Raw genomic sequence first — 8,839 nt, 5'->3', positions numbered from 1 at the left:
CTGACTCGATAGATTTGTAGTATAATAAATAACAAATTAAATTCAACCAACCGTGAATTCAGATTAGATCGTGAACTGGTTTTTCTGACGTTCAAAGTTAAAAATCGCTATTTCACTTATATAAGTAAATAATTAATTCAGCGCTTCAATTCATATTTACATTTATACCTATAATAGTTTGTGTGTATGTGTGTATATATGCGTGCAAGTCTATAAATATATAACTAAATGAAGCAGATATTAAAATGAAGAAAACAAGAAATAAGAAAAAAAATTAATTTTTGCCGAAGCCTTGCAGTAAATGTTACTCAGGTACAATACATTTTGCAATTAAATATGTCTGATCGGCTTCGTCAAAAAGAGGCATATTCACCGTGTTATGTGCTTGCTGAGCTTTCTTTTGATCTCTTTTCAAACCAATAGAAGTCTCGTAAACTCTTCTTAAATGCCTATATGTATTCATTTCGGGAGTTTCGTTTTCTTCATACTAACCATTGTGAACCATTTGCGTTTTGCGATTCTTGCAAACTCACAAAACAATGTAGACAGAGGTACATAGAAGAGGCTGTTTGTTATCTATTAACTATGAGTAGTAACTTGAAATCACTCGTAAGTTTAAAGGAAATATTATTAATTTGTGTCAATTTAAATAAAAGTTTCATATTTTCGTACGTCTCTTTGACATTAAAGACAATGCACAAAAGTAAGTTTTTTTACACTCCTTGATGGAGATTCACGTTCGCAAGCAACTATTTTCTTTTTTTTCGTATTTGTTCATATTTCTCGTCTTTTTCTTCGTCGGAATAACTAGTGGCTATTGATGAACACTTTTCAGGAATTATAGGGAAACAAAATTAAAAGACCCCTGTCCACCATCAGCCATAACTTTAATTTAATGTAGCCCTATCAATTTTCGGGATTCAATAACAGTTTCTACCAACTTACTAGCATCAGCCCACACAAACGGCTTTGTTTCCTTTATACTCGATGAAGATATTTCTAGTTCACAAGTATCGCTTCGATAAATCTCGACTGAATACTTCAATTTTTTAAATAGACGATGTTTATAATTGGCAGGAACAGATTTTCTACCAGCTTGTGAGCGAATGAGACTGGTAACTTTTTCAAGTTATTTTTTCAAGTGATAATGTATTATTAGTTATAAAATCATCCAACAGATTTAAAGGAAAACAAGTATCAGTAATTGCTTTCTGTGGATTTAATAAGACAGTCGTTTTTGCTTTTCTCTGGTTACTGAGCTGAATTTCAATATTAGATTGTTTATTCTGGTCAATATTCTACATAGCTAAATTATCATTAGCTTTCTTGTGCAATATTTTTGATACTATTTGTTCCTGTTATTTATATGGTAATTTATTAATAATATCTATAATGGCATTATTACTCAATGGCTTTGTGCAGATACCTGACGATGTATTTTTATCGACCTTTGACTGGATATCACTATTAATAACATTTTCACGTCAATCAATAATGGCTTTTTCACGTGATCATAAACTTATTGAAACTTTCTTATGAGTTTTGCATCTTGCTGTTGTGCATATATAGCAATTAAAAATATTGCTATTGTTATGATTTTGATTTCTAGTATTTTGAGGTAAATACATTTTTATATTCAGGCATCATTGGCAAAACTCTTATGTGAATTCCTTTGTCTCTCTCATAAAGTGTTGTTTGACAAGTAATATATATAGCAAAAGGAAAACGTTCGTCACTTAAAGAAAATTCATTATTTATATCGATTTGTATTAATCCACATAATATAGAATTTATAAGAGATTTTGTCGAGTTTGCTACACCAAAAATTATCTTTTTCCGACAAACCTTTTTCCGATTTTGTTCATAATCATTCGCACTATTGCAAGATAACATTGTTGTGTAGGCGTAAAGTAAACAGACTCCACAGAGAATTCATTCAATCACTTAGAACACTCGATTTTGCATGTCATCAAACTAAATTGTTTTTCACGAATTGAAATTGAAAAATAATAATTGTGATATTATGAAAACCAATTAAAGATTCTTAAATTGCTCTGATTTATACACAATTCGAATTAATGAATATCAAATTAATAAAGCAATATATAATATACATCAATATACACATGAATCAATGCGCTGAATTAATTATTTACTTATATAAGTGAAATAGCGATTTTTAACTTTGAACGTCGATAAAACCAGTTTACGATCTAATACGAATCTGCGATCGGTTGTGATTGATTTGTCATTTTTTATATTACATATAGCTATTGAGTCAGATTTTTTCTACATTTTTGTTTCGTTCTTCCGAGCTTCCGGCGAGGTGTGGATGCGTTCGTCTGATAAAAGTCTTGCATTTCTTATCTGTATGTATTCCTTTTTTACTTAAGAAACATTGAAAATGATTGATTTTTTCTTACAAGTCATATAATGAGTAAATTAAATATATTTTTTATTACGGCTATGTGCACTTATAATGCTTCGTTTTTTTTGAAAGTTAAAAATGCATTATTAATAGATTTATCATAAAAAGCTCGCGACCACTGCAACCGGCATGCATATGTTACGTTGGTATCGGTAGTCTGCATATGTGGACCTATGAAAAAAATGTCAACTACAATTAACGTGTGCGTAAAGATAAAAGTTGCTAAAGCATTTTGATAAAAAGTCGATTCATATAAATTTTCTAGATTTTATTTATGTAGTGCGTGGTCGAAGAAGCTGATATTCCTATTTTTGACGTATTTTAGTTTTTCTTTACTACTCACTAATATTTTTGTAAGTATAATATATTATTTGAAATGATCCCGTCAAAGGTGAAACTCGAATGTCCATAATGCCACTGGAAGCTGATCTTTGCCTGCTTGAAAGAAGATGAGGTACCATCTCGCTCTCCGAACTGCATTTTTATTGGCACTAAACGTCTGGCTGGAAATACCTTGACTACAACTATATACAAGCTGCGCGAGCAGTCGGCGAAGAGAAGAAAAAGACCGAAAGGAAGAAAAAAAGCTAATTAAAAGGATAGCTGTGCAACGGGCGATAGGAATGAAGCTAATTTCGAATTCCCTACTCGCGAATTCAAGCTGCGCGGCACGGTACGGGAGCCATGTGCTCTCTCTAGCAGCGGGAGATGTGACGTTTTTATCGAGTCGTATATCGGAATGTAAATGCAGTTCTCGTAGGTTGCGCTCTCTAGGCCCGCTGCTGGTGCCGCTGCTGCTGCTCGCTTTACGATCCGATGTTAGTATTGATATCCTTGCCCTTAACGCGCCTCGCTCTCATTGTCCGTCCTTCAATTTACTCGCTCGGTTTCTGCTGGCGGCATAAACCAAGCGCACACCTCGCGCGCGAGCAGAGTAACGAGGTGATGTTGATCGCGCGCCAAAGCAAAGCAAACGCTAGCTTATCCTTAGGTCAGCCTATCTTACGGCTCTAAAAAGCTGGATTATGTTTCGCGTCGCGCACTCGTACTCGCGCTCGCGCTGAATGTGTCGTATTTTACTGTTCGCTTAATGTACTCGCACGTGTATTTTGCTCGCGCGCGGCTCGATCGAGATACGTGTACGCAAAAGCGCCTTCGCTGAATGCTCGTCTAGGTTCAGAAAGGAGGGAGCAGATGAAAAGCTCGTGCAATAGTTTCACGCTTGAAGAAACAAAATTATGTGCTAATATATATCGCCGGTCCATTAGCTATCAATCGGCCAAATTGCATCCGCGAGAGGGAGGGCAAGGGAGAGAGAGAGAGAGAGATACACGGAACTTACTTTGTCTCATTTCCATCGGAAGCTTTTTCTGTAATTACAGTTTGGAGCATCGCAGCGATGAAAAAAACAGCTCTACTGTGGGAGAAAGCTAATTCGATACGGACGCCCGGTGTGGCAGTAGCGGAGTAAAGCAAAAATTATTAATTCGTATTTGAGGAGAAATGAACTGGGCGCGCGCGTGCGAGAGCGGCGATGAATCAAGCGCGAAAGCAGATAGCAAAAACAAGATACGATCGTCATATGGCACATACGAGAGCGAGTTAAAAGCGAAAAGTTTTTGTACACATACGCATCGCGGTATTAACATCCATCCTTTTGTCGCGTTTATTCCGAAACACTTTTCGGGCCATTGTGTCAAGACTTTTTTGTTGTTCTCGCAGCAGCATAGCGCACAGCGGCATCGTAAAACGCCCGAATGAAAAAATATTTACGTGGACCTGTCGTAAAAGTTGTAACTCTCACTCAGCGGGCGGGGCATAAAAGAATCGGCTCTCTCTCTCGCGCGCGAAAACAAAGCGGACAAAAATTTGTTGTAGCACTCGGCAATAGAAGAAAAAGTACGCGCGAGCATGGCGTGCCGAAAAAAATCTGGCAGTTGCAGCTTTTTTTTTTTATTTTTTCTTTTTTTCGGAGGAGAGGAGCTTGGCCGATTGTTCGAATCAGACTCTAATGGCAAAAGTATGTGAAATGATGGCGAATGGAGATTACACAGGCGAAAAACAGGGCGTCCGCCTGGGCTCTAGCGCCCCCGGGAAAAAAAGGCTGGCAGGCAGGCAGGCGATCGGCTGCACTCGCGAAATTCTTTTTTTTCGCAGCGCGCACTCGCCCCCCGTTACACATAACGAGGAGGGAGTTGCGCCCGCGAGAGAGAGAGAGAGAGAGAGAGAGAGAGAGAGAGTGAGAGGGAGAGGAGGAGACATGCATTCGGTGCCGAACGAGGGGGCGGCGCCGGCCTTTAGCGTCGATTTTTCGAGTTTTTTTAACGGGCGCGACGCGCGGCTCCCTCTTTTTTTCGTTCGCTCTCTCTCCCAACTGCCCGCTACCGCCGCCACCGTCACCGCCGCCGTTCGCTGCCCGCCGAAGAACATCAATAATCTACAATCAAACTGCAGATAAAGCTACAATCCAGCTCTCTTTTGTGCATTTTTCAATAAGGGTCGAAGCTCTCTGGGCGCGCGGGCCTCGATTATCGGCGCCGGTGTCAAAGCGATCTTTGCTAGCCAGAGAGAGAGAGAGAGAGAGAGAGACAGAGCGCCGAGAAGAGGGGAGGAAGAGAGAGGACCGACCGATCAATTTTTATTCTCGATGTGCCACCACCGCCACTATCCAGCCAACCAAAAGGAACATGTCGCATGCGTCGAGCTTGCTACTGGACGAGCTTGTAATAAGTAATGGCTGTCGTGCATTTTTCACGTTCGACCAGCCAGTTGCACTACGCGCAAGGACGACCGACCGAGTAAATGTTTAGTTTTCCTACGTGCAACTTTCATAGCGAACCGTATAACTGCGTTATTAATCGTGTTTTCAGATCGACGAGCTCTATATTTTATCGGGGATATCACGTTGTGAAATGTGATAAAGAAATGGTTATCGAGGCAGGAAAAACGGCAAACGAACTTCAATAAGATTCGTCGACCTTTTCGCAAAAAATTGTAGGGACTTTTTCTGCATCTTTGCCAATTATTGATTTTATCACGAAAATAATGACAAGTAATCGTGATAATTCATATAAATCACCGCCAGGGTTCAAAACAAAAGACGCGTTAATAGCTGTTTTGAAAAATATTTCACCAGAGTACAAAAGCTCCGCAAAAAGAAAATAACAGGATAGCCTCTTTGCGACGGCTCAGGAAAAGAACGAAAATAAAAAGGGAATGAACGCGGCTGGCGTGATAAATTAGAAGCTGTACGGTTCGAAAATGTTGTTTGGCTTGATGTGGAGGCTATCGATGACATCGAAGACGCACAGTGCCCACGGTGCAGTGCAATAATATATCGAATGATGAATCCGCGCATCGCAAACCCATAAAGACCCGTCAGTCCTGCGACAGCTACGAGATACGCCCTATTACTGTCCGGTATACTGCAACGTCATCCCTCTCGCACTCTCCATATAGAGAGAGTAGAGGAGTCGCGAGCGGGCTAACCAAATTACCAGTTACATTTTTTACTGTCCGATAGCCAGGGCGACTCGAGTTTTTTAGTTCTCCAACGCTGCTGCTGGTAGAGAACGCATTTTCAACTGTAAAAGGAGTAGCGAGGATGCGCGAAAATTCTCTTCGCCTGTCGGATCCCGATTTGTATCTGCTTGAATTACCCAACCCGAGGATTTTTACGAGGCTCCGCCGCGCTGCTGTGCCGATACCAAACTTTACTGGTTTTTGCATTATAGAAGCTATTCCATGCAAAGGCTTACTGCAGAATTACTCTTATGCTTAAGTACGGTTACGTCTTTCATTCGCTTTTAACAGAATTATAATCTATTTTCAGATTGTACAGCTGTTTAATTTGATAAAATCCTTAAACTTGCTCGTCCATAATTTTCACATTTTCGAATATCGTATTTACATTCTTGCTGTAAAAATCACTATTAATTGTTCGTAGTTATGTGCGACATTTCTATCAATATCTACCTTCAAAATGATTCATAAAAACAACGCGTTGCACAAAGCTGCGCCTACAAATCTTCGTTATAAAACCAATGACGATGAAAAAAGATACGACAAACGTGGAAAACAAAAAAAAAACTATCCATCAATATTGATGAAGAATGTTGAACGAGGAGAAATTATATAAAAAGATTGATCGAGTCGAAAGGGATCTCTTGTCAGCAAACACGATGCATATATATATGTAGCCCTCGTAATGCATTAACGAGGTTTCCCTGTCATAAATAAGCGTAGTACGATTATAACTATGGTCTCGGTAGCAAATGATAAGGCGTACGCGATAAACTGGCAGCGTGCGTGTAGCAATTGGCAAACCTGCGACGACGTCGACGACGAGTGAGAACTGCATTGACGTTCCAGGAGGGCAATCATCAGTAGTATAGCGAGCATTCAATTGATAGAATTGGCTCAAAGCTCGAAGCCTGGTAGTATTAATAGCGCTCGATCACCGGTGTATATACATGCGCGCGATCATCATCGTCTCTCGTAATCATTGCACTTTATTAACGACAGACCGTCTCAAGTGACTCTAATTGCCGGAAGACGTAATTATAATCTTATTATTGCTAGCTCAGCCCAGAATCTTACCGACTCGCTTGGATCACTCGATGACCCAGATAATCACTTCTTCGCATTCTCCCTACAGCTTCCGTTGTGTGTATATCTATACACGATCGTAAAGTCTTGTCTTCTGCATGAGAGAGGCGATTTATTAACTGTAAATTTCCTCTCGACCACCCGAAGTCTTTTATCACCAAATGGAATTTTATTCGAGCTATGAAAAGAATCGGTAATATTTAATGTCTGCCCCTCACTGGGACATCAGCGACACTGTGTGCGCGTCGGAGAACGCAAGCATATACTTTATGAAACGAAATCTTGGAGATTTCGATCGTAAATTTTAGCCACTGTAGGTGGACTTTTATAATTTCGCAGCTCTCAATCATTTATTTAATGACCGAACTTGAAAAATCTTTCCCTAAGGTATTCTTCTTGAAAGTATCCGGCGTACACCTTGACAAGCGCTTCGCTTGCGCAACACTTTATCTTCGAAAGATCCTATTTTGCAACTATGGGCATTACGCCACGCATGGCAGCCGCAGTTGCCGAGGTCGGAAAACGATATTCCGTGTCGTAATCAGCAAGGCATATAACCATATGGAGTTATCAAATTGATCAAGCCAAAATAATCTGGTCCGAGCGTGGGCGAGCACACGGGCCTCGGTTATGTGCCATAAACGCGGCATATGAGCAATAGCAGGAAAGGAGGGAGGGAGGTTCCCTGTATAAACCAGCGTCCAGCAGCAGCAGCACCACCACCGCCACCACCACCACCAGCACTGCCAGCATCTCTCTGCATGTCTTTCTCCGACGCGTGGTTGCGTACACGTGCAACGACATTACATAGAAACGGGAAGAGACCCCGTCATAGCATAACGCGTGCGCGCGCGCTCCACGGCTGTCACGGGTATGGCTTTACAACTTCACCATCTCGCTTGGCTCATCTGCCTGCCCTCTTCTTTTTTCTTTCTTTTCATATGAGTATTGACTGTTTTTCTTTAGCTTCAACTTATTTGGGCTGACTTCATTTTACTTGAGCAGCAAATGAAAGAAAACCAGTTCATAGTAAGCAAAGATTCCTGTTCATCTTTATTCAAAATACCTAAATATAGTCTCGAAACTTGACCTCTTAAACTCATGATGAGGACGTATATTAAACGAGTATAATAGAATTTACCTTGGGCGAGATGAAGGAAAATTTTTACATCAGCATCGAGGCAAAATGAATACATCACAAATAGAAATTAAAAACTGTTTACCCTATATGTCAGCAACAATATGCGCGCGGGTGTGCGGGAGAGCAGCAGCGACGCGTTTACCGAAAAAGTGCACGTAATAATCTCGGTCTATAAAGTTCCTAAAAAAGGTCCGACGTTATCAGCGCTACAAAGGACGCTGCTAAAAAAAATTACGCGTGCACACGGAGAGCGAGGGGAAGAGGAGGAGGAGATGGACGGTCACTATTCGACCCCCTCTCGACGAAAAAAGCGTTTTTTATAAAAGGCCTGAGAGAGAGAGAGAGAGAGAGAGAGAGGTACACCGAATGGCAGCAGGCAGGTAGGTCAAATAATGAACGACTGGCGCGGCGTAGGCATAGCCACGTTGTAGCCGAAAAGGTAGGCTCACGCATACGCACGTAGGCATACTATAGTAGTTGTATATGTGTGTGCGTATGCAGGTATTACTATAATGCAACTCGGGACATAAACGCGTTTACGACGCGCACGGTTGTCATTACGCTTCGGCTGCTGTGTGCGGCTTTAACTTTATCGGCACCACCACCAGCGCGTCATCGGCGAAAACACGAGATGGATGTTCGCGCAGCGAGTAGTTAAAGAG

This window comes from Phymastichus coffea, unplaced genomic scaffold (genome assembly GCF_024137745.1).
Source record: "Phymastichus coffea isolate CEN01 unplaced genomic scaffold, Cenicafe_Pcof_1.1 PCOF00057, whole genome shotgun sequence".
In the NCBI taxonomy this organism is placed as follows: Eukaryota; Metazoa; Arthropoda; class Insecta; order Hymenoptera; family Eulophidae; genus Phymastichus; species Phymastichus coffea.
Note: the sequence above shows the minus strand (reverse complement) of the source record.